Source organism: Paroedura picta, chromosome 1, assembly GCF_049243985.1.
Source record: "Paroedura picta isolate Pp20150507F chromosome 1, Ppicta_v3.0, whole genome shotgun sequence".
NCBI classification, from domain to species: Eukaryota; Metazoa; Chordata; class Lepidosauria; order Squamata; family Gekkonidae; genus Paroedura; species Paroedura picta.
This window is the reverse complement of record NC_135369.1, coordinates 140,735,016-140,758,919: the sequence shown is the minus strand read 5'-3', so window position 1 is coordinate 140,758,919 and position 23,904 is coordinate 140,735,016. Positions and strand designations below refer to the sequence as shown.

The window sequence follows — 23,904 nt, the reverse complement described above, 5'->3', positions numbered from 1 at the left end:
GCTGACCACTGCACTCCCCCTTGTGGCTCATGTGCAGTTTGAGGGAACCCTAATGAGCGCCCGACATACTGGGATCCAATTTCAGCCCCAGGTTGTAAAATGCCTACTGGAGGCCAGGCTTGCATATCTTGGCTCCTGGCCAACGAAGGACTTGCAAAGCCCGTTGGGGTTGATACCCATGGGGGCTGCAGTCCCTGCTGACCATAACCCCCAACAGGCAAGCCTAACCCATTGTCCATATACGCTCCTGCCCCCGACCATGGAGGAGGTCCTGGCAGTGAGTTGGAACTTAGACTCCCAGAAGCCTGTCCCACAAGCCCCATGGATGCCATATAATTGGCATTCAACGAAGCCTGGGTTTGTCCTGGGACCTGAGGCGTCATCCCTCCCTGCTGCAACGTGGCAACTGGCACTGGACTCGCCCCACCCAACTCCCCTTGACTTGCTTGAGTCACCTCAGAGGGGCCCGCAGAAGCAGCTGCAGCTGCAGCCGCAGCCGCTGCCCGCCGCCTGGCAGACCGGGTTCCATAAGGTCCCACTCCACCTTGAGGCAGTGAAGGGCCCGCTGCCGAAGGAGCTCCACCCACCCCCGGGTCGAAACTCCCTCCCCCAGGGCCTACTTCGACGGCGGTAAGTTGCGGCCTTGCTAGGCCGCTACTCTGATCCGCCCGCCCCCCGCTGGTCTCTTTCCCTCTCCTCTTCGGGGCCATAATTCCCCCCCTTTTCCCAGTCAAAAACCAGCGGCAGAACTACTATTCCTAACAAACAACCGCGTGGGGGGGGGGGGTTGCCGCTGGAAACAGAAGACCCACCGCTGCCTCGGTAAAAGCCCTAGGCCCAAAAACTCCGAGGCTGCAAATCGGCCTTCTCTCTTGGCGCGCGTCTGTTCGCCTTCGCGCCAAGAGGGGAAAGAGGCAGGGCTCTCTGAGTCGGCTCCGTCTAAAGAGCCACTCCTAGCCCCTCCCCTCTGCTCTGTCGCACGGGCGCCCTTACGCTAGGGATTCTGGGACTTGCAGTCCCAAACTCCCCAACAGCGTTCTTCCCGGCGCTCTCAGACCCGCCGCGGCAAAAGCCCCTTCACCGAGGATTCAGGTGCCCTTAGTCTCCACCATGTCCTTAGCTTTCTGGTATACTTTGCACTGGTGGCTGAGACCTTGAAAATTCTGTAATACTAAATTCCGATTCAATATAAAAGCAGCCAGTTGTGCGACCTTGGCCTAGTCATAGTTTTGTTAGAACTGTTCTTGCAGGGTGTCTGTTATAGGGGGAAGAAGTGAAAAACGTTTGTCACTTTGGGAGTCCTTCAGGTAGTGAAAAGTGGCATATTAAAAAGCTCCCGCTCTTCTCTCTCCTTTCTTTTCTAAAGCATCACAAACAATATTCTTACAGGAAGTTCACAAGGGAAAAACAGGAATTCATAAGGGGATGTAACATGGAACCTTTTAGAAGGGCTTTTGACTTACACAAAGTGGATTTTTCACTCTAATTTTGAATGGCAATCGCTTGGGCTTTTTCAAATGTGTTATTGCTGATTTATTTTAATGTCTCTTTTTCCATGTTATAATGTACTGGTCTAAAGATTTCCAGGGTGTCCTGGCTAGGGTTTATGTAGTGCTGGGGAAGGGGTTTGTCTGCTACTGGGAAGGGAGTTGATTTGTTGTGGCTGTAGTTGCATTCTGTGCTCTGTCAAGGCTTTTAATTGGGGCCTGGCCTGGGAGATGTGCTTGGCTCTAATCAGGTGCATTGGCACCTATGGGCGATCCTGCATTTTTTTACTAGTGTAACTTTCTGCTATTTAGCCTTGGGGGCTAAGCAACTTAGAGAGCTGACTAACTCCCACCAAGCCCCACAGCCTGTCCAGGTCCATGCCAGCATGGACCCTGGCTCCATAAATGCTTCCTTCCCAGGATTGCATTCTCCATATAAACAAGGATGATGGATGGCTAAATTTTGTGGATGAAGGAATGGCATCCAAAAATAGGATTGGTAATATTAAATAAATGGATCTAATAACATGTGACTTTCTACCTTCTTTGTAGGAAGAAGTTTAAAGTGGAGTTAAAGAACAGGGTTTAAAAAATAAATAAATGGGCTTTTAGCTTAATACAGTAATGGAAGGATTCCATGTGATTATCTCCTCTTAAAACATTCTACTGTAGATTCCAGGATCACTATTTAGAGAATGTATATACATCCTCTCTAGAGTCCTGCTTGAAACAGATTGCAACTAAAACCAATATAATAAAATCATAAAAGGTCACTAATAATATAAAAACAACCCATTGAAAACTTACTGTGGGCATAAAACAGCTTAAAATAACCTTTGAGCTCCCTAAAAAAAATCTATAATACTGTCCACAGGCAACAAGTTGACCATAAAACTGAACAAAAGTGTTTTTTTTTTAAACTTAGTTACAAGCTTGAGTAAATAGAAATGCTTTGCTTTTGCACATAAAAGACAGTAAGGTCGACGTCAGGCAAGCTTCAGGAGGGAGAGCATTCCAAAAGTGAGGTAGCTTCACTGAAAAGTCTATGTCTAGTTGCCACCCACCTCAGCTGTGACTGCAGGAGCATGGAGAGCAGAACTAGTGAGGAAGATCATAACTGAGGGGCTGGATAGCATGAAGGTTCCAATCCTTTAGGTCAGTACACAATTCCATATATACAAAGAAAATTAACTTCACTCTGATTTATCATTCAAAAGACTCTTCTCCTGAACTGCTTGGAAAAATAACTTGTTAGTATCTGTTTGGTGTATTAACTATTAATGATTGGTTGGGTGAAACATGACATTTGTATTAAGATTGAAGGATATCATCCACCCTTATTCCAGCACTGTCTGTTAAAATCTATACTAGAAATAATATTTTCCAACGTTTTATAGGCTCAGAATAAATTTGAAGTGTTAGAGTGTAAAATATGTAAAGTTTGGTCAAATATATCAACTACTGCTCAATAGACAGATTAAGGGGGGAAATAGGAGAAATGAGAAAAGTAAGACATATATCTCACAACAGGAGTGGAAATGAGTTTGGGGAAATGCTTCCAGGAAGATCATTAAAGTATATGCAATAAAGCTTGTATAAATTATAAGATGGAATCTGGTGTCGTTAAGTTTAAAGAATATATGATTTAAATCAAAGTGTTGGCATTGTCAAAGTTCAAGAATGGTTCTATCGCATATGTTCTGAAAAAGCTGATTAATATTTTATTTTGGAAAAAAATATAGCTTCTAATTAAATAAATTATTGATTATAAGTTACCTTTAGAACCTTAGATTTCTGGAATCTATTAGGATATTTAAAAACTGTGTTGGTGCTGATGATGTAGAGTTGGTTACAATTCTGATTACTGCAACAAGAATATATACAGTAAAGGTACCGAAAATGAAAACACCAGTAAAGGCTAGAGGCTGGTATAAGATGTGCCATGATCTGGATGTACTACGATAGCCCAATCTCATCAGATTTAGAAGCTAAGTGTGGTCAGCTTTGGTTAGTACCTGGATGGGAGACCCCCAAGGAAGTCCACAGGGTCAGGCAATGACAAACCGCTTCTGAACATCTCTTGCATTGAAAACTCTGTTGGTTCACTGTAAATCAATTGTAACTTGATGGCACTTTCCCACTACTATATGAAGATATGGATGGGTACCAGTTTCACCAAAAGTACACATTTCAGAAGGGAAATCAGTAAACCCTGCTCTAATAGATTTGTGAGAAATTGGATTATAGTAAATGACCACTGGGATATGCGATTCTCAGATTCTGTACCACCTTATGTAAGGGGGTCTTTTTGTTATAAAATAAAAATAAGTTTTAAAAGGAATTAACAAAAAGAGGAATTTGCCAGTGCATGTCTTTGGAGATCATCATCATAATCGATGACAGTATATTTTGCAGCACATCTTTCCAGCTCAACCACCAACAGCACCCCTCCTCATTTCTATCAATAATATGAAGCTTTGGAAGCTATTCATTCATACTCTTCATTCCTGCTTCAGATGAGTTATATGAACAAGAAGTGTTTTGATGGTGGCTCCATGGTCCTGAAATACACTCTCTTTCTTACTACACCTCACATGGCCAAGTTTTTTTTGGTGCCAAGCCAAGACTTTTATTTTTATTGTAGCAAACCTTCAGCAAGGAGGATTGCCTGCCTCCTTGTGATGATCTAGGTGCTTATTCTGATTTAATGACAGTGCTGCTTTTTATTACTGTTACTGTTTTAGATTATTGACTAGCTTCAAAGCCCATTTTAAAAATGGGCTTTGAAAAGGGTTGGGAGGTCAGAGGGTTCATGCAGACGGTGGGTTGACAAAGAGGAATGGGCGGGAGGGGGGACATGCCTCAGGGGCTGGCGGACTTTGAGAGAGCTTCTGACCACTCTCCACCACAGTGACTGGGGGTCTCCTCTGTCCTTCTTCTTGGCTCCCCGCTCCCAGGTCTGGCTGTTCCTGGCTGGGCGCACCCTCCAGGAAGAATTGCAGGGCCCCGCACAGCGTCAGGGCATAGCAAGCGATGTCGGCATATAGCCTGGAGTCAAAGGACTCGAGGTAGAGGCGAGCAGGTGGCTGGGCAGATGTTGGCTGTGGTCAGCCGGGGCTCATGCAGGCAACTCTGATGGGGGCTTTGTAAGGGGGGCGGGAAGTCCTTCCCCCCTGCCACGGTGGTGGCATTGTTCCTGGGGGTGCAGAGTCAGCATGGGTGCTCTACAGGCTGGGCGAAGGGCTCCTCCCATGGGCTGGCCCCCGGGCCCCTGGCGTTGCGGCAAGACAGCAGCCCCTTACCTGGGGCTGTGTGGTGGTGAGTAGGCAGGTACGCATTCCTCCGCAGGGCAATCTGTGTGTGGCCAGGCAGCTGCCCATTGTCACAGGGCGTCCTCTGCCCTCCAAGCGGCAGTGTGTGCTGCCGCAGCCCCGGGCGCTCCCAGCGATGGAGCAGACCCGCGCAGCATCATCCGGCCTGGGATAGTGACAAGCGGCGGCCTTGGCCACGGTGGTGTCACCTTGGGGCCAGCCCACCACTCCTGGGCGCAGTCTCCACCTCAGGCGAGGAGGCGGGGGCACAGCCCACTGCAGCTGTCACTCCTGGCATGGAGGCAGCCGGGCGAGTCTGGGGCCTGTGGTGTGGGGTCAAGGGGCCAATTGGAAGGCACACTGTGTGCACCTTCTGATTGGCTCCTGAGGGTTTCTATCCCAGACAACCCACCCCCCTTAGCGAATTATTTAGTGTACAGATGTGTTTTGTTTTTATATTATTAGTGGCTATTGATTCAATTTTTAAAAATTATGAATTTAAATTAAAGTATTGTGAATATCCTTGGGCATATATTGGTGAGTGGATGGTGTTCAAAGATTTTAAATAAATAATTTTTGGCAAATTTGGTGTTCATTTCAGAAGAGAAGCTATTGCCCACTAAAGTCTGCCTGAAAGCGCTGCTCAACTACTCTCATCTTAATATAGGATAGCCATGCACCACTTTATTAATTTCAACCAGGACTTGTGCAGAAAAAGTACATTGTCTCAAGTAATACATTTATGAGACCCATCCTATTATACAGGTTGTCAAAGCTATTAAATTTGTAGATTTGTAATAATAATGTTTGAATGGCAAAAAAAACCTTGATTGCACATTACTAGGTTAAAAGACCATTCTGGGTGTTATGAATAAAAGAAACTCTAAGGTGTCTAACGATCATGTAAAATGTATAAAATACATTTGTTGGAAACCAGCTGAGACAGGATATTCCAATACAAATAGAGAACCAAGTAAAACACCCACACCTACAATATTAGTCTAATTCAGTATCTGACAGGGCGTTTCCTTTAACCTTTTTATGAAACATATACCACATGAGTAAGTGTCTGACCAAGTGTTTGTGTTGGTCTTGAGTGGCAGGTTTCCTGCTGTGCTTCCTTTTGTTTTCTAGTACTTCAGGAAATCTCCAAGACTACTACTTCTTTCTTTGCAGATACGTTTCTCCCAATTTTGGCCTTGCATTTTGTTGACATAACTTTGTATGATCATCAGCAGAGAAGTACAATGCAAAAAACAGACTTCACAAAAAAGCCTCATTCTCAGGATATTTCTTTTTGTGTGCAAGTCCACCTCAGTTAATCTCATCAATTGCAGAAATATCCTTGATAGTTTTAGTACTACAAGTTCTCAATTCACCTAACAGTAATAGGATCCATACCTCATTTTACCAATTTGTCAATTAGAGTTTCATGTGGGACCTTATCAAAAGCCTTACTGAAATCAAGGTAAACCATGTCCACGGCATTCCCTTGATCTAGCAAGGTAGTAACTTTCTTTAAAAAGACAGAAGGCTAGTCTGGCATTTTCTTGAGAAAGCCATACTGACTCTTAGTATAGCTGCTCAAGGACCAACTGTTTGATGATTTGTTCTAAAATTTTGCCAGCTGTAAACATCAAGCTGATGGGTGGGTTGTTACCCAGATCCTCCTTTTTCCCCTTCTTGAAGGTGGGGATAACATTTGCCAGCCTCCAATCTTCTGGCACTTTACCTATTCTCCAAGAATTGTCAAAAATAATGGGCAGAGGCTCAGAAAATTACATCTGCAACTTGTTTTATTACTCTTGGAAGCAATTCATCTGACCCAGAAGATTTGGTTTCATTTAAAGAAACTAGGTGTTTATGGACTACCCCTACAGTGATCCTAGGCCACAACACTTTCTGTGCCCTTGCTTTCTCACTCTGCCTGAGGCTATTATGCAATTTTCATCAAAGTCAGTTCTCTGACCCTGTTAAATAGTAAACATAAGTAAACAATTATGCATTTGAGAGAGTTATTTCCAAGTGGGAGGGGAATGTCCTCTATTGTACTTGGAGCTCGTTGGTAGGTTACAGTCAGCAGCACTGTCATCTGACTGACACATGTTGCTGGCATAGCATCCTGGGAACTGTAGTTCATGGGCTTTCCATTCAGCCATTGGGGTAAGACAAAAAACACGGTCACATTTATGCATGTAAAAAAACGTGTCCTAGGAACCATCTTGAAGGAAATATTGTAGCAAAGCATGTTTACAATACTGTGAGGATATGACATGGAAAAGGAATGTTTACTGCTCTGAGGAGTAACATGCAGAATCAAAAATACAACGGTGGGGCTTGCATTGGGGAAATGGTCTCACATGCAGAGTGAGTAACATCCAGAATCAAAAATACAATGGTGGGGCTTGCATGGAGAAAATGGTCTCACATGCAGAAACTAGAAAAACAATGTTGTTTTCTGCACAGTATTTGCCAGGTTTTCCCCAGTGCATAATATCCACTGGTCTTGCAATGGGCAATATGTTTCTGCCGAACTGTGCTGTGCAACCAAGCCAGGGACAGACCCATGATCTCATGCTTGTAAACACATGCTACTGGATTAGCTAGCCACTTATAATAGGGAATAGCATTATTTGGAATAGTCTTCATTTTCTCCTACTACTACAAAATGTGTGTGAATGCAGATACATTTCAATAAAAGTAAATTTTATATTTGCTCCAATATGTTAACTTGAAATACACTTAATGACCCATTATGCACGGGGGAAATAACGCACATTCGGGGTGGAATGGCGGCGACTAAAATCACCGATAACGCACGGAGCCGACTGCAACCGGCCGCAGCTTCAGTGCATGCCGCCGAAAAAGCCGCGTCAGTGAAACGCGGAAGAAAGCGCAGCTTCCGGGTGACCGGGGTGCAACCAGAAGCGGTGCCCGGATCGCCGCGTGCATAATCGATTACTCTGGGTTTTGCCACCGTCGCGCCCCGCCCCGTACATAACCGGTGTGCGTCGCGTCTTCCCCCTCCGCGTTTTCCATGTGACCCGAAATCGCCATTTCGGCGGCCGTGCATAATGGGCCTATGTGATTCCACACTTTCCTAACTGTTGCAACTTTATTCAATACATGACCCAATAATTTTTCTATCCATAACTGTAATGTTAGTATTAAATAACTGGTTGCAATAGCTATGTTCATTAACAAGTAAAGAAAGAAAAGCAATTGTGTTTAAATCTATTTACATATTACTCATTTAAACAGGAAACACGTTTTAAAAACATTTGTCCATTGACTTCTCAAATCCTACATCAGGAAGCAGTCTACTATGATGGAATGGTGATTATTTTCTTCTCAGAGCAATCAAACATATGGATGCCCTTCTCCCTGCTGATCCAGGGCACAGTGATGCACACAAGGGTTCAAGGAACGGTTCATGTAGGAACATATCACTTTACTGAGCTGGTAAAATGTTAATCTGGTACATGGCTAGGTTGTGACTGTATTGAGCTCACACTTTTGTGGGAGGGTTATGCAAGGTAAAAGAAATTCTTAGCCATTACTTGGCTTCTGGGGAGCTGAACCACATTCCCTGCATTAAAAAGATAATGTGTGATTTGGTCTTTTAGTCTTATGGCAGCAAGAGAAAAAAAGAAAATGCTGTAACTATGTGGTCTGTCCCACTGTGACCTTTTATAGCAACAGCAAACTTTATCAAGTGGATTAAGAAGATCAAGCAGCTGCAGGTCCAGTTTGCCAAGGGAGATCAAGAAGCTATTGTCTATGGTCAATGATTTTCTTTTCTGGAAAAAAAAACTGGAAAAATGACCAAAAGAAGGCTTAAATGTCATCTGTGGTTTCTGATCTTAATCTGCTTTCTTTTAAATTCATAGAGAGATCAAGAGATTCAGCCCTGCAAAGGAAGAAAAGCACAATGCTGTCATCCAAAGGTTTTGTAAATGATTTCGTAGTACAGTCAGATATTCATCTTGCCAACATGGCTGTTTCTGGGAGCTCAGATAACACCAGGAAAGAACCTGGAACACATCTTGTCGGTAATACATGTTGCATGACTAGTACAGCTGCCTTGAAAAGCTCCTGAATAATGAACATACTATGAGACCATAAGAAAAGGGGGGAAATACACATATTACAACATACAGAAATGTATTAAACTATACTGGTTTTTTTAGTGCATTAATTGAAAGTTTGTATTTGGAAAGGAACATTGCATTTTTGTTAGCATTGTAGGGAATAGAATAGAATTTTCCAAGACAGCCTTTTAAAAACAGGAATGATTATTCTTTCAAGAGCGGATGTTTTAAAAATGTCTTTTTATAGCCTGCTATACGACATTTGCACAATTTTGTAAATTCAGCCATTGACCTTTTGGGGACATAAAACACCAAAGGTGGTGCTTTAACAGAAGAATCAGAAGATATGGGGAATGTTTGCGTGCATTTTCTGAATGAAATTATGAAATTCTGCAGAACCTCTCTTCTTCTCCCTCCTTCTCTTAAAATTTTTCTTTGGATCAAAAAAGGAATTGATCCAAAGAGGGCTCCAAAATCCTTAAAAAGAGGAAAATAAATGAATTGTCAGCTTTCAGGGAGAAATTGGGTGAAAAGGAATGAAGAGAGTTTCTCAATAATACTAATTTTTCTACAAAAATGTAAAGAAAGGAAATGGTTTGACAAGAAAAACATCATGAGAAAAGAATCAGTTATTAGTTAACATTGAATTACAAAAAATTAATGATAAAATCAGAGTCCAGTAGCACCTTTAAGACCAACAAAGATTTATTCAAGGCGTGAGCTTTCGAGTGCAAGTACTCTTTGTCAGACTATGATCTTCTTGCATGACAGGGAATATATAGCAAAAATCAGTTCTGTTACATCTGTGTCACAACCAGATACAGCCAATGATAATCCTTTGTCAAAACAGCCAAACAGCACTTGCTCTGGCGGGGACTCGGAGGGACTTGCTCTGGCGGGGACTCGGAGGGACTTGCTCTGGCGGGGACTCGGGCTTCGCGCATGCCGATTGGTCCCTCCAGTAGTCTGTCCAGAGGAAGGGGCCTATCGGCACCCTTCCTCGTCACGGACACATCTCGCCTCCCAAGCCCTTACCCTTTTATTTAGTCTGCAGCGCCCGTGGCGACGCGGGCTGTGTTAAGATTTGCTCAACATCATGAGTTTTCACCGCCAAAGCAATGTCCTCCCAACATCTTATAGGACAAATCCAAGGGGCAAACAGTAGGGGCAAATGATTAGATAAGTATTTAATTTTCCACCTAGCCAAAGGAAAAAAGTCACACACTGCAGAAAAATGACCAAACTGAAGGTTAGCATAAGTGAATCTGAACTATTGCTCAAGAGCTGTTTTCTCCTTGTATGAATTTGGGATTCATTCAGCAACCATCTTGCATAAAGTTATGTGGTATTTATGATAGATTCAAATGGGTAGCCGTGTTGGTCTGAAGTAGCACAATAGAAGCAGAGTCCAGTAGCACCTTTAAGACCAACAATGATTTATTCAGGACGTGAGCTTTCGAGTGCAAGCACTCTTCGTCAGACGAAGCACTCGAAAGCTCATGCCCTGAATAAATCTTTGTTGGTCTTAAAGGTGCTACTGGACTCTGCTTCTAATGTGGTATTTACATAACTGAAGAATAACTTACCATCCATAAGTGGGTGCATCAATAACATAATTAAGTGCTGTGGCTTTCTGAGAGGAGAAATCCACATATCGAAAGTACGATCTAGAGCTCAAGCAGCCATGGCATGAATGCTACAAGACTTATTAGAAACTAATTAGCAGCCTTCCGGAGCTGCATTTAGCTCTGTGTGAGGGAGAAGATGGGAACAAGTGCCTGGATTTCTCCCCATGTTATGCTAATTCAACAGGAATAAGAAGTCTTGGGTTTTAAAAGGTATCTCAGGTAGAATAAGTCCTATATTTTTTTCTGTGGTGCATTTACAGTGACTTTTTAATGACTGTCCCAAAACTGAGACTGACCCCTGCCTCTGTCTTCATGAGGTCAAAAACTGCTATGAGAAGCAAAAGCATGGAAAGATTTGTCACAAATCTGAAGGTAAACATTTGCCATGGACATTTTTAATGGTGAAGAAGAGCAACTTCTGGGACAAAATTTAGCACGGGTATGGGGATGGAAATGATTTTCCAGTGTTAGAAGTCTCTCAAGTATGGTCTGTAGTCATTCTAAGGACCTCCATTCTGCTTTCAGGCGCAGAAGTGGGAATTGCTAAGTAGATGTCTGTGGCCTTTGTCATGCAAGAGGCCGAACAGGTGACAGAAATAGTAACTTGTCTTTTTTAAAAAGCAGATCATCCTTAGGAAGCGAATAAAATATTCCTGATTATGAGTCAGCGTGGCTTAAATTTCCCCCTCTTTTGTTTCAAATTTCATTTCTAATTCTATTGCAAATTGGTCAGGAATGTGGCTTACTTAAAGTTTTGTAATATAAACTACCAACTGCAATAATGTGCATTGTTATGGTAGATTGTATCTTATTCTGTTCATCAATTCATTCATTCATATATTTCTTTTGCTAATATTAGCTTAAAGTACACTAAAAAAAGAGTAAAATTTAGAATAAATATCCTGCAAACCATTACAAGAACCAATATAATAATTGCATCCTGCCAAAGGCCCTTCTTAAAAAGCTCTCTTACTTCCCCTCCCCCCTGGAACTACAGAGGAGATGCACAGCCCTCCCCTCACTTGGCAGCCCATTCCATTACGAAGGAGCTGCCAAAGGAAGCACTCTTATGGGCTTAGGCTGCTTTAAGCTGCCAGAAAAATTGTTTGTTTATTATCCGATATATTCCATGCTACTCCCAGCAAGCTGTCTCACAGTGGGTTACAAATAAAACCCCACATTAAAAACATATAATACAACCCCACTAAACATTTTACCCCCAGTGGCAAACAATCACCAACCCCCCCCCCAGCCTTCCAGTGTACCAAGGGGAGCTTTGAGTGGCTGCAGACCACCAGTGGTGACAGTGGAGATCTCATTTGGGGGACTCATCTGATGATGGTAACAGTAAGCAAGTCCTGGTAACTGGCCAGTGTCATTCTCTCTAGGATGCTAGTCTCCCTAACCAACATCTCAAAGCTTGAGTCCAGTGGCACCTTTAAAACCAACACAGTTTAATTCTGGGTATAAGCTATTGTATGTGTGCTTAGGGTTGCCCGATCTGTGTGGGGAAATACCTGGAGATTATTGGGGTGGAGCTGGGAGTGGGTGAGACCTCAGTGGGGTATAATGCTATGAGTCCACCCTCCGAAGCAAACTGATATCTGTTTTTAAGCCTGTTTTGAAGGCTTGAGAAAGCCTGTTTCAATGTATCTGAAGAAGTGTGCATGTTCTGTTGCTTCAGACCAACACAGCTACCCACCTGAATCTAACCAACATCACATCTTCCTTGTCAAGACCCAATTTTAGTTCGTTCTCCAGAGCATTCAGACAAGGCCCAAGGACTGAGACCACAGCTCTGAGAAGGTTAGCAATAGATTTAGTATAGCTGGGTTTTGTGTTGTTTTGAGTGTCCCCCCCCCCCCCCTACAAACCACATTTAATAGTGTTGGAGCACTAAAATAAATGTTGGTGTATTTTGAGAGCCATAATCATTTGGTAGAAAGCAGCATGTAATTTTCTCTTATGTAAGAAGAAAGCCTTCTCAGCAAAAAGCTAGTAACTTATCCGCTACAAAAACTGCCACAAAAGGAACATGTTTAGAAGCTAGTGTTGCAAAACTCCAAGAAAGAAAGAAAGAAAAAGAAAAATGTATCTGAGCTATTTGCTTCAAGAAAATCAAATTGCTACACCTACCTGTGCTGCCGGTGAGTGACAATACGCATACTCCACCCTTTTGTTCTCATGCATAGCTGGATAAACATCTCAGCTTTTTAAAAGGTGGAACCGCTGCTGTTATCAGAGCTCTTTGATAGACAAACTGATGCCTAGGGGTATCATGTATCATTCACACAGTACATGAAGCCCTGGGTAATTTCTGCCTATTCTAACTGAAAGAATAACCAGATGCAAATGTCAGAGCATCAGCGATTTTAACATGGCTTAATTGGTATCAAAATGGGTGATTTTGTACATTACTTTTAAATATTTATCTTTATGTATACAACAGAAAGATGTAAAGTATGGATGGACCAAACAGTATTGAAAAGCTGGGAGGGGGGGATAGAGTGGGTTCCTGCATTATTTCCCTTCCTTAGTATTCCCTATAGCCTCTCCTCTTTTCGTGCTTTTTTCTCTCCTTCCCACCCAGCAGCCAATGTATCTATATATGCCCCCAACTTCAGCTTTCCTTCCTCCCCCACCCCTTTCCCTATACATAGTATGGATCAGTTTTGCTGACCTTTTGCCAACCTTTCTCTGTCTTACGTTTTTGCTCCTTCCGCACCCCTGGTAGCCTCTACTAATTTCAACTATTGTCCAGTTATACCATACTAGTGGATAGACTTGGCTCAGAGGCATAGATGGCAACCTGCAAGTACTTGCAAGGCAGACCTCATTTTATCTTCTATCACCTTCTCTATACTATTTCCTCTTTCTGTCCTCCCCTTATCTTCACTCTTCTCTGCTTCCTTCTCTCCTTTCCATCCACACAACAACCTATCATTTCTCTGTTCCCATCTTCACATCTTTATCTGGCCCCATCCTCATTACTATTTATTTACTTCATTTATATTCAACTTTTTCTCCAAAAAGTGGACCCAAAACATCATTCTCCTTTTTTCCATTTTATCTTCAGAACAATGCTGTGAGCAGGGTCACACAGGGAGAGAAAAAACATGGAAAGGGCCTTCCCCAGTCCCCCAAAGGAAGGGTAGAAGAGCAAAGACTGCTTGTCTTTGTCCCACCCTCACCAAGGCAAGAAATGAGAGAGGGGAAAGGAAGAGATGGGTGTCTACCCAATTGGTGGGGTGCCACTCTCCTCATCTCACATGGGGTTGGGGCAGGCTGGGCATCATTGCCCATGCCTCGGGTGAGTTTGGTGCTATTTCCCTGCATAGGGTTTGGATGGCCCAAGCTGGGGACAGGCTGTTACCTAAGATGGACCAAGCCAGGTACTGTCTCAATCCTTGGTTTGGGTGGGCTGGACACCACCTCCTTCACAATTCATCTCAGACAGAATAGGCATATCTTTAGTCTCCCCTTGGAGATGGACCAGGCACTGACTCTCCCATGGGCAGGTAAGGCATTGCTTCTTCTTCAACTTGCTTGTAGTGGGATGGGTGCCACCTCCCCATCTCAGGAAGTAAAGGTTACTGCTTCCCTCTTGACTTACCTCTCATTGTACACATGTGAAGCTCTCACCAGCCCTTCAACACCAATTGCCACTGTTACTAGTACAGGTTAAAAATAGCTAGGCTAATGAAAGAAGGTCCCATGTCATGGACAAGAAGCATTTTTGGGTCTTTTTAGTTCTGTGTAAATATATTAGATGTCTGCAAAATGAAGACAGACAACCAGATGAACGTTTGTAAGCTAGATCAATATGTATACTTATTTTGTGTGTGTGCAAAAAATATTATTCATCAATATGTTCATTTTATGGTTGTCTGTGCCTCCCAGGGCAGCCATTTTGTGACTGGACCCACCATCCTGTGTTAGATTGCCAAAGGTTGGGGATCCCTGCAATGAATGATTGCATTAAAATGCCATGCATTTTTATCTTGTAGGTTTGGAAGATGCAACTAAAGAGTGTTTTACAGAGTTACATGCCCTCTTTTTTTAGCAATGGAATTTTTTAACTGAACAGTCCGAGTCTTCATATTTGATTTTTTGATGAAGTCATTCATTTTTTAAAATGCCTAGTACTACTAGTAGGAAAAGCAATGTATCTTGACCTTTATTTAACATATGGCTCCCTTAGAGGGTTCATTAAGAAGAATGAGTCACAACATGGTTGATATTTGCAATCTGCTGCGAATTGACAGGGAAAATGACAAAGGAATAGAAATATTGACAATTAATATATAGAGCTATATAGATAGAGCTGGGGCTTGCCATGCCAAATACCTCAACACACAAACCTGGGCACATACTGACTCATAAATACATTTTGGAGTGCGATAGTACATTTCTAAAATGACTCATGGAACAGCAAACAGCTTAGATAACGAATTCACACCCCAATCTCTGTTCTCTAATGTGTACAGGACTTTGTTCTCATGCTAGCCCCTGAATAAGGTAGTGTGCATGCTGTACGGGCAGATAGTCCCCCATTCACTACCTAGCAGCTTAGAAAACAGATCTGTGAATGGCCAGAGTTACAAAGATTGATGGGGGTGATCTGTTTTGTTATGCAAGTTTAACAAATGGTTTCCAGGTTAAAAACTTCTCCTGGCCCAATCTCATGGACCTTTCCATCATGAGAAAAGGGACAGAAAAAGCAAAACTGTCCTCTCCCAAAATATAAACGAAGAATGTTTTATGGAATGAAGCAGCGCCGGGGCTTGCTGTCCATTTATGCTACAATAAGTAAACTGTGCTTTGCAAGTTTCTGGTACCCTGTAGGAGAAATTTCTCTTCACTTAGCAAAATTTATTTAAGATTTACTAACCAGAACGATTCTTAGGATGACATAATAAAATAATAAAACAATAGAATAGTAAAACAGATGGACTTTATCTCAGCAACATAAACTCAGAAGAAAAAAATTAAATGCTAACAGCTCTCCCACTATTGCACCCCAAGTACCAAGAATAAGACCATCACTGTCCCTTTCATAAGAACAAATCACATGCCATGTCAGATCAGGCCAATGGCCCATCCAGTCCAACAGTCTGTGTCACACAGTGGCCAAATCTTGATGGCCATCAAGAGCTCTTGCACCACACAGGGAAGGCTGTGTGAATTACAAGCCCCAAAGTCTTTGTGCCAGAAACCAACCAATGGGAAAGTGCTTCTAGAATTCTGGCCTTGATGGTGGACCTCTTGATGGCCCCTGGGTTTGGGCCAGACCCCCCCCCCAGCTGGCATCGCTCTCAGTGTATGAAAGTCAAATTTAGGTGGGGTGGAATGGGTCTAATATGTAAATTCTGGTGACCCAGGAAGACGCCGGGTAACAGCTGTTCCTGCAATGTGGGAGTAATCTGTTGATGTCACATCCAGTGGGAGTGTCTGAGTGATGTCACTTCTGGTGGCACATGTCTTTTGGGGGTGTCCAGGGGCCCTCAAAGCCTGAAGAATACTTTTGGGAGTCCTCCATGATCAAAAGGTTGAAAAACAAGAAACTGTGGACATCCCCTGCCAAATCAAGGCCAGTCAGAGCATCATGGAGTTCTGGAGTATTGTGTTCTGAGTCAAGGTATGGTAGTGAGTAGGAATTGGGGGGGGGGGTTGGCATTTTCCAATATTCATGAATCCCAATATTAATAAGGTATTCAGATTCATTCAATATTCAAACATGGAGAATATTTCCAGCTGCATGAATCTGAGACATTTAAAGGGACCAAGATCTCTTTAAGTGCCTCATAATGCAACTTGGAGAAGGCATTTAGAGGAATCTCGGTCCCTTTAAATGCTTCAAGGTGAGCATTTTCTCAATGCTGGAATGCCCATTTAAATGTCTTCTCTGTTTGACTTAGAGTGAAGTCTTATTTGCAGAGGCTGGAGGGAGAGGAATAACTCTCTTACTCTGAAGGAATGAAAGGTGCCTCCTAAGCCAGCCAATCCTACTCTTGAGCCATACTGCAGTCAGCTGGGAGCTGCTGGTTTCTTTGGTATCCTTTGAGAGGGTGCATTTGGAAAGGTGGGAGCCGATTCAAGGTTGGTGTTTGGTGCATTTGCCATGTGTGTGCATGCATGCATGAGAGAGAGACTGTCAAAAACCAGAGTAATCAAACCAAAGGCAGCATTTCCCACAACATTTTACTTCTCTATGAAATAACTCTGGTATTATTAATACCTGCAGCCCCAGTTGCAAGAAAATAACTGAAATGTTCTCAGGATCCCATAGAAGCCTTTTCACACCTGTTTTTTTCACACATCGTTAGGTTTCTCCAGATACTATTCTTGGAATATAATCAAATGCCAAGGCAGTCTGTCCACATTTAAGGACAGAGGATCCATGTCCTATCAAGTAGCCATCCTATTTCTTGGTGTGAAAACAGGACAATTTCCACATGAGGAATTTGTTCCTGGAAAGCCTTCGAAAGTTGGTGGGTTTTAGAGGCCCCTTGGGTTACAGGCATGATATTGCCTGTAACCCAAGGCTGCCCAGTAGCTGGGTCGAGTTTTGGGCATTTTTAACTCAGAATTTTGGGAATTGCCAAAACTGGATTTACATCCCTAAATCGCATGTCCCATTGGTGAGCAACCAGTGAGCAACAAGGGATAAACCCATATGGAGGGGGAAATGTGTGATAGTCTTGGCAGCTTTGTCCCACCCTCTCCATTTCCTGCTCCAAGTAATTTTTTTAAAAAAATGGCACAGTCCACCTAGCTACATTGTCAAAGACAAAATAAAATCTTCTTTAAAGTGTTCATGGGCTTTTTGGGATCAGGCAGGCAAAACACAGCCCTTTTCTGTTTTCTGGATGTGGGGGATGAGCTGGGAAAGAGGGGGACGGGTAATCAGGCAGCCTTCTCCTAATCATACAGGGCACCTTGTTTTTAAGCCAACCATTAACACAAAATGTCTTTTTGGGCTATAGGGACCATGTTCATTCTCTCAGAAATCCACCCAGACAAAAATAAATATAAAATGCCAAAAAAATACAAATGCTAAAAAGGGGGGGGGGGAGGAGTGCTGTATCATTCTGCCATTTCACCATAGCAGCACAGCAGTGTTGATTTTTATTTAAAATGCATCTGTGTTGTGGCATTACCGCATAACAATGTGCAAGTGCCTTTAAAAAAAATTGGGGTGGGGCAGGGCGGGGAGAGAAAGTTTTAGTCCATGAGAAAACTGCTGTGCTGTGATTGGTGGCTTGCTGTGATTGACAAGCTAAGGAGCATAGGGAGACGTTCAGCATCTTTTATTCATCAAGAGTAATTTTACTCATTTGCAGCCTCATCAAGAGGCAAAAATTCATGACAGGGCAGAGTGAAAATGTTGGAGGGATCTCCCCATGAGGAGGGCTGCAAATGCGAGATTTACCATCCTGCATTTGCAAGCAGGAAGCCACTCACATTTGGGCCTTCCATGCGGAAATGGTCTGGATGTTCCACTTGAGTAAAGAACAGGGACTGGCATAGGTTCTTCTCCCCTCCTCCCTGCCATGTGGTACATCACAGACTGACATATTTATCTACAGCTGTCCCACTCTCATAAATAAAATATTTCTGGCTTTTTAAAAATCTTTCAAAGATAGCCCAGTCTTAGTGGCATAACAAAGTGCTTTTTGTGTGTGACAAACAATGGCTGCACAGCATAAGCAATCTACTGTCAAGCTGCCTTTCTTGCACAGTATCCTTTTAAATTAATCATTGTGAGACAATCTTCCCTTAACATAACTTGACACACCATTTACAACCACATGTTATTATACATGTCCCACATTCTTAATATGGAAGCATAAATCTAGGTCAGTATTTTCAGTAAATTCGATAAATTATTCATTCAGTCAATTATTTTCACTGAGTGTTTTGTAGCACAAATTCTTTCAACATGCTTCTGCACTGCTTTAGCACTCAAGGAGAAAAAAAGCATGGGAACTGGCAGGGAAACCAAAGAGCTCATGGATTACCTTGTGGAAATATTCCCCTTTAATTCAACTACCACATACCCAGAGAAAAGGAAATGTAAGTAAAACAAATGCCCGTATCTGTAACATGCTCACACCAATGGATATTTTACTTTAACTTGGCCCAAGAGCACATGTGGACTTCCATAGCAAGCTTTCTGACTCAAATTAGGAAGTCTTCCCATGACAAGAGTCGAGTCTGATAGATAAGATATAAACCTGTATAGTTTTTAGAGTGGACTGTGTCTGTGTGTGTGTTGAGGACCTGTAGGGTTCAAGGTAAAAGCCTATTATATTTTAGATACATTACAACCAGCCTTTTCTTATAATATCTTTGCTGGTTCCACACACTTTCATTATTTCATTTAACCCGTTCCCTTTTCAGCGTGGTATTCCTTCCATTGAATTAAGTACAGTATCATTCAGCACAATTTCTCAACTTTACTATCTCATTGCCTCAGTATAAATATAGTATACAGAATTGTTTCCTTCCTTACTTCCATCTATTGCCTCACTCTTACTTTATATTGTTACCAGTTTATTACCTTGATGTCAACATCCCTTGTGACTGGAAAACAAAGCAGATAAAAAATTGTTAGTAGGGAAGGGGGCTAGTACTCTCCTCCAACATTTTTGTACTTCTCAGTCACAATAAATGTTTCTCATTTCATGTTTACAGTTTTTGGGAATCAATGAGGCTTGAAATTGCTGAACTTTGGCTAGATTGTGTAAATGTTTATTTCTACTTATGGAAATGTTTGCAGTTTGCTGAATCTGTCTTTTATGGTTCTAACAAACTTTTGTGGATTTCAAAGTCTCCTTTTAAAATCCTGAAATATTTGTTTCTAGTTTACTTAATGGGAACTGAATCTGAGAAATAATTAAATTATAATTGATTGTTTTTTCCATTTAGCTGCACAGCCATAGTTAAATTACATACACCCAGCTCTCTCTAATGTTATTACATGATAAAATATATAGAAACCTCTCTTGGCCCACTGTAGAATAAACAGTTTACCTTTGTTTTAGTGCAATTTCTAGAACATAGCTGATGGTAATTTTTGATATGATTTCTTTAAAATTCTAGTAATATTAGGGATAATTCTTATCCGATTTGGCTAGAGAAAGTGTGCAGTCACAACCTTTCTACTCTTACTGACCTGCAGTGGTGTACACATTATTCACACAAAATTATATACATTATTTATATACAGCCAGCATTTGGGCAGTAACCATCTGGCTACAGCCTCCATTTTAAAGTTCAAGTTCAGAATCGCATAAAGTGGATTCACCAACCTATTTAGCACGAGCTACTGGAGAGCAACAGCAGGCAACCAGCAGAGGGAAGGTATGGAGGCTCAAATGCACTAAAGTTGCCTGCCTCGTTCCATCCTCGCACCTGCCTCCCTCTCCCTTGTTCCCGGGGATAGGAATTTCTTTTTAAAAATGGATAACTGCCTGGAGCAATAAATAGGTGGACAAGCGTGCAGGCAATTCCAGAAATAAAATATTTTCCCCAAAAGTTGTAACACAAAGCATGCCTCTCTCATGTTTTCTCCCCACCACCTCAATAAGGAACAAGATTAATTTCTAAAAATATCAAAGGACTTGTGATCCCATAAGGGATGGCATTCACAAAGCTATGCATAGGCATTTCAACAAAGTATGAATTTTACAAAATAGCAGGGATTGTGGGACCTTTAAAATATGGAGAAAGGGGATTAGTTGCCTGGATTGATTGACAGGCAGAAGTGTGACACGTATAAGGTGCTTTGATCTCTTTACCATTTCCAGCAGCAGATGTGGAGGGTAAGATGTGTGAAAAGAAGGCAGACAAAGGCAAGACAGCAAAAAGGTGAGGAGGGGCTGGGAAGCAGGATAAAATGTAGCGCTTTTCCATTCAGCTGGCATAACACTATTTTTGCTAATGTACAGAAATTGCCAGAGTCAAAATTAGCACCAGTCTAAGTGTTCAACTATCTAATAATATTACAACATTCATGTAAGGCAGGCCAATATTATTACCATACTATTGCAGGTGAATGAAGTTTGAGTGTTAAGGTGATCCCCAAGTGGCTTGCTTAGAGCTACCACAATATTAGCAAAGTATGTTTTAATTTAAGGCAGCATGTATTGCATTCCATATTTGCCTTTCAGTTCTTCCACTTTTGCTATATAAGCATTCCTTGCATCTTCTTGGGGCATTCCTTTCAGTGCATTCCAAGTATCTCACTTGGCTTTTCCTTTAAAGTCAAACATCCTGATATGGTCTGTATTTACATTTCCAATAGTAGCCTGTTTTAATTGGTTATAGACATCGAGCATTTCTTGGTCAGTTGGATAAGCCTTCATCTTTTTTACCTCTTCAGCAGCTTTATCAAATTCTGCCTGGGTCATGATTAAAATGACGTGTGAGCCTCTTTGAAGAAGAAGAAGAGGTGGTCCTTATATGCCGCTTTCCCCTACCTGAAGGAGGCTCAAAACGGCTTGCAGTCGCCTTCCCTTTCCTCTCCCCACAACAGACACCCTGTGAGGTAGGTGAGGCTGAGAGAGTGCTGATATCACTGCCCAGTCAGAACAGCTTTATCAGTGCCGTGGCGAGCCCAAGGTCACCCAGCTGGTTGCATGTGGGGGAGTGTGGAATCGAACCTGGCATGCCAGATTAGAAGTCCACACTCCTAACCACTACACCAAACTGGCTCTCTTTGCAGCAGAGCAAGAAATCCATGACTCCTGATGAGCCCATGGCTGAAGAGAGACTTCACATAAACAAGCAATATATATTGGCATATGCCAGCAAAAAAGTGTGTGTGGGGGGGGAACAGTCCATGGAGAGGAAGCAAGAGATTAGTGCCTACATGGATTAAATAGCAGACTAGACACTGCGCATTATGGATCAAAGGGATCTCTTGGGATCCGTGGCTAATCTAACTAAATCTCTCTTCTGACTGACTCTCTAAATCAGGCAGGGAGATGAAAATATTTCCATTATGACGTGTCAAAATTGATCCCTGCAGCATGTTCTTCTAGGAGCGATACCCCCAACAGCCATATGGCTCATCCAGACTGAAAGGAAGATCTTTGGCATATTAATCAAATGATACTTATCATCGCTCTGGCAGGTGGTTCCTCCCTTTCCAAACTGACAAATCTGTTTTAACCAGCCTATCCATTTAAGCATTTCTTTCAGCCATTAGTATGCCTTGTTGTCTTTATCACTTATCAGAGTATTTTCTCAGATAGAGGATCACATTATGAATTACAGCCTCCCAATATCAAGCACTTGGATCCCATAATCAGTTCAGGGTTTTCTTGCCTTGAATCTTTACTTTTACTTTTAAATGGCTCTCGAGAGCTGCAGTACTTATTAGGGGTGCTTTACTGAGTTGGGATTTAACATGACCAGCATTCGGTCTGTTAAAACCATAATTACTAAATGGTTATTTCCAACTGTTTTTACATCAGTAACTTTGACAATAATTGTATTCATGGGCTAAGGACGAATGACTAACGGGGCTTGTAACAAACATTTCAACGTAGCATTTAGCAAGCTCAGCCTTTTAGAAAACATCTATTTCTTGCAAAATTATTTTGTTGCTGCTTTATTCTGTACTGTTCCATAACAGTGGGCATTTATCTAATTCCCACCACTATTCCAGCTACATTCAGCATGGTGCGAGAAGTCAAGTAACCAATTCAGTATTTCAAAGTAAAACTGCAATCTGGAGTAGAAATAAATTCATGCCTTACAGTATTTTGGATAGGGATGGGCACAAACCAGTTCATGAGCCAAAATTCAGCATGGACATGGCCCAGTTTGGAACCCCCAAACTGAAGTTTGGGGACAGCACCTTCCCCAAACATCTACCAAACTTTTCAGTTCAGTTGTTCGGGTTATTTAAACCTAACAGCTGAGCAGCAGAAGTCTATAACTGACCTGTTAGGTTTAAGCAGGGGGAAGTGAAACAGAGTGGTGAACTGGCTTGCAGTCACTTAAACCTAATAGCCACCTGTTGCAACCACCTGTTGTTAAGCTGAAATGGCTGGCAGCCATTTAATCCATCCACTTTGCTTGCCCCCACTGCTAGCCATTTAAACTTAACAGTGGGGTGGGTCTGCCCATCAGTTTCACTCCCCTCACTTCAAAGCAGGGAGAAACTAAATGGATGCATTAAATGGCAGCCAGCCATTTAACCCTTCCCTGCCAACCCCCCCCCCCCCTTTCTACAGGCTATGGCATGTTTGGAGCATTTTGGTTTGATTTGGGGTTCAGTTCAAAGGCTTCCCCAAAACAAACTGAACTGGAATTTTTAGGTTTATGCCCATCCCCTGATTTTGGGCTCCTTTCCTATGCTTATCTTTTGTTACAATTTTCTTCATAAAGGATACAATTCACCAAGCACTGTTCTTTTAAAATCACTGTTCTTTTTAAATCATGTTCTGATTCTAGACCAGCCTTTTACAATCTTTTTTTTTTACCATTGAGATACCCCTGAAACATTTTTCAGACTTTGAGAAATCCCAGAAGTGGCATGATCATGCAGAATATGGTTGGAAAGCATAGCCCCTCCCCTTCCCACCCCCTCCAGGCCCATCATTGGTCATTTGGGGGGGGACAGGTTAACATGATCATACATGGTCATTTGTTGTTGTTATGTGCGAAGTCGTGTCCGACCCATCGCGACCCCATGGACAATGATCCTCCAGGCCTTCCTGTCCTCTACCATTCCCCGGAGTCCATTTAAGTTTGCACCTACTGCTTCAGTGATTCCATCCAGCCACCTCATTCTCTGTCGTCCCCTTCTTCTTTTGCCCTCGATCGCTCCCAGCATTAGGCTCTTCTCCAGGGAGTCCTTCCTTCTCATGAGGTGGCCAAAGTATTTGAGTTTCATCTTCAGGATCTGGCCTTCTAAAGAGCAATCAGGGCTGATCTCCTCTAGGACTGACCGGTTTGTTCGCCTTGCAGTCCAAGGGACTCGCAAGAGTCTTCTCCAGCACCAGAGTTCAAAAGCCTCAATTCTTTGACGCTCGGCCTTCCTTATGGTCCAACTTTCACAGCTATACATGGTCATATCACCCGATAAATATTTAACAAATTTAAAAAATATATTTAAAAATTCACTAACTCCCACCTATTTGGGAAACCTTTCCAGGTTGATAAAGCCTGTTCTAGACTTAAAAACAAATTAGCCTTTCCTTTATATCCATTGGTAGTGGAATATCTAAGCATCACATCGCTATAAATATCCTTTGCTATTTATGACTTTACGGTGCTAAAAGTATCATACTAGAATGGTGGAGATTTGGGCTACAATCTCTACCCTGGCATGTAGTTCCCTGAGTATTCTGGAAGCCTACCTATCATACAG

General features: G+C 42.4%; 1 protein-coding gene, 1 long non-coding RNA gene and 1 pseudogene across 2 annotated transcripts in view; 1 reads left to right on the top strand and 2 right to left on the bottom strand.

Moving 5' to 3' along the window:
• The window catches only part of HTR1B (5-hydroxytryptamine receptor 1B), a 115,764-nt gene that overhangs the window by 36,946 nt on the left and 54,914 nt on the right, over positions 1-23,904 (bottom strand). The window lies entirely within an intron of this gene.
• LOC143821864 (uncharacterized) overlaps positions 18,497-23,904 on the top strand; it is a 55,135-nt gene continuing 49,727 nt past the window's right edge. The window contains exon 1 of the long non-coding RNA XR_013225943.1: positions 18,497-18,593. This is a non-coding gene — a long non-coding RNA (uncharacterized LOC143821864). The remainder of the gene's footprint in view (positions 18,594-23,904) is intronic.
• On the bottom strand, positions 20,654-21,235 carry LOC143838743 (acyl-CoA-binding protein pseudogene; annotated as a pseudogene).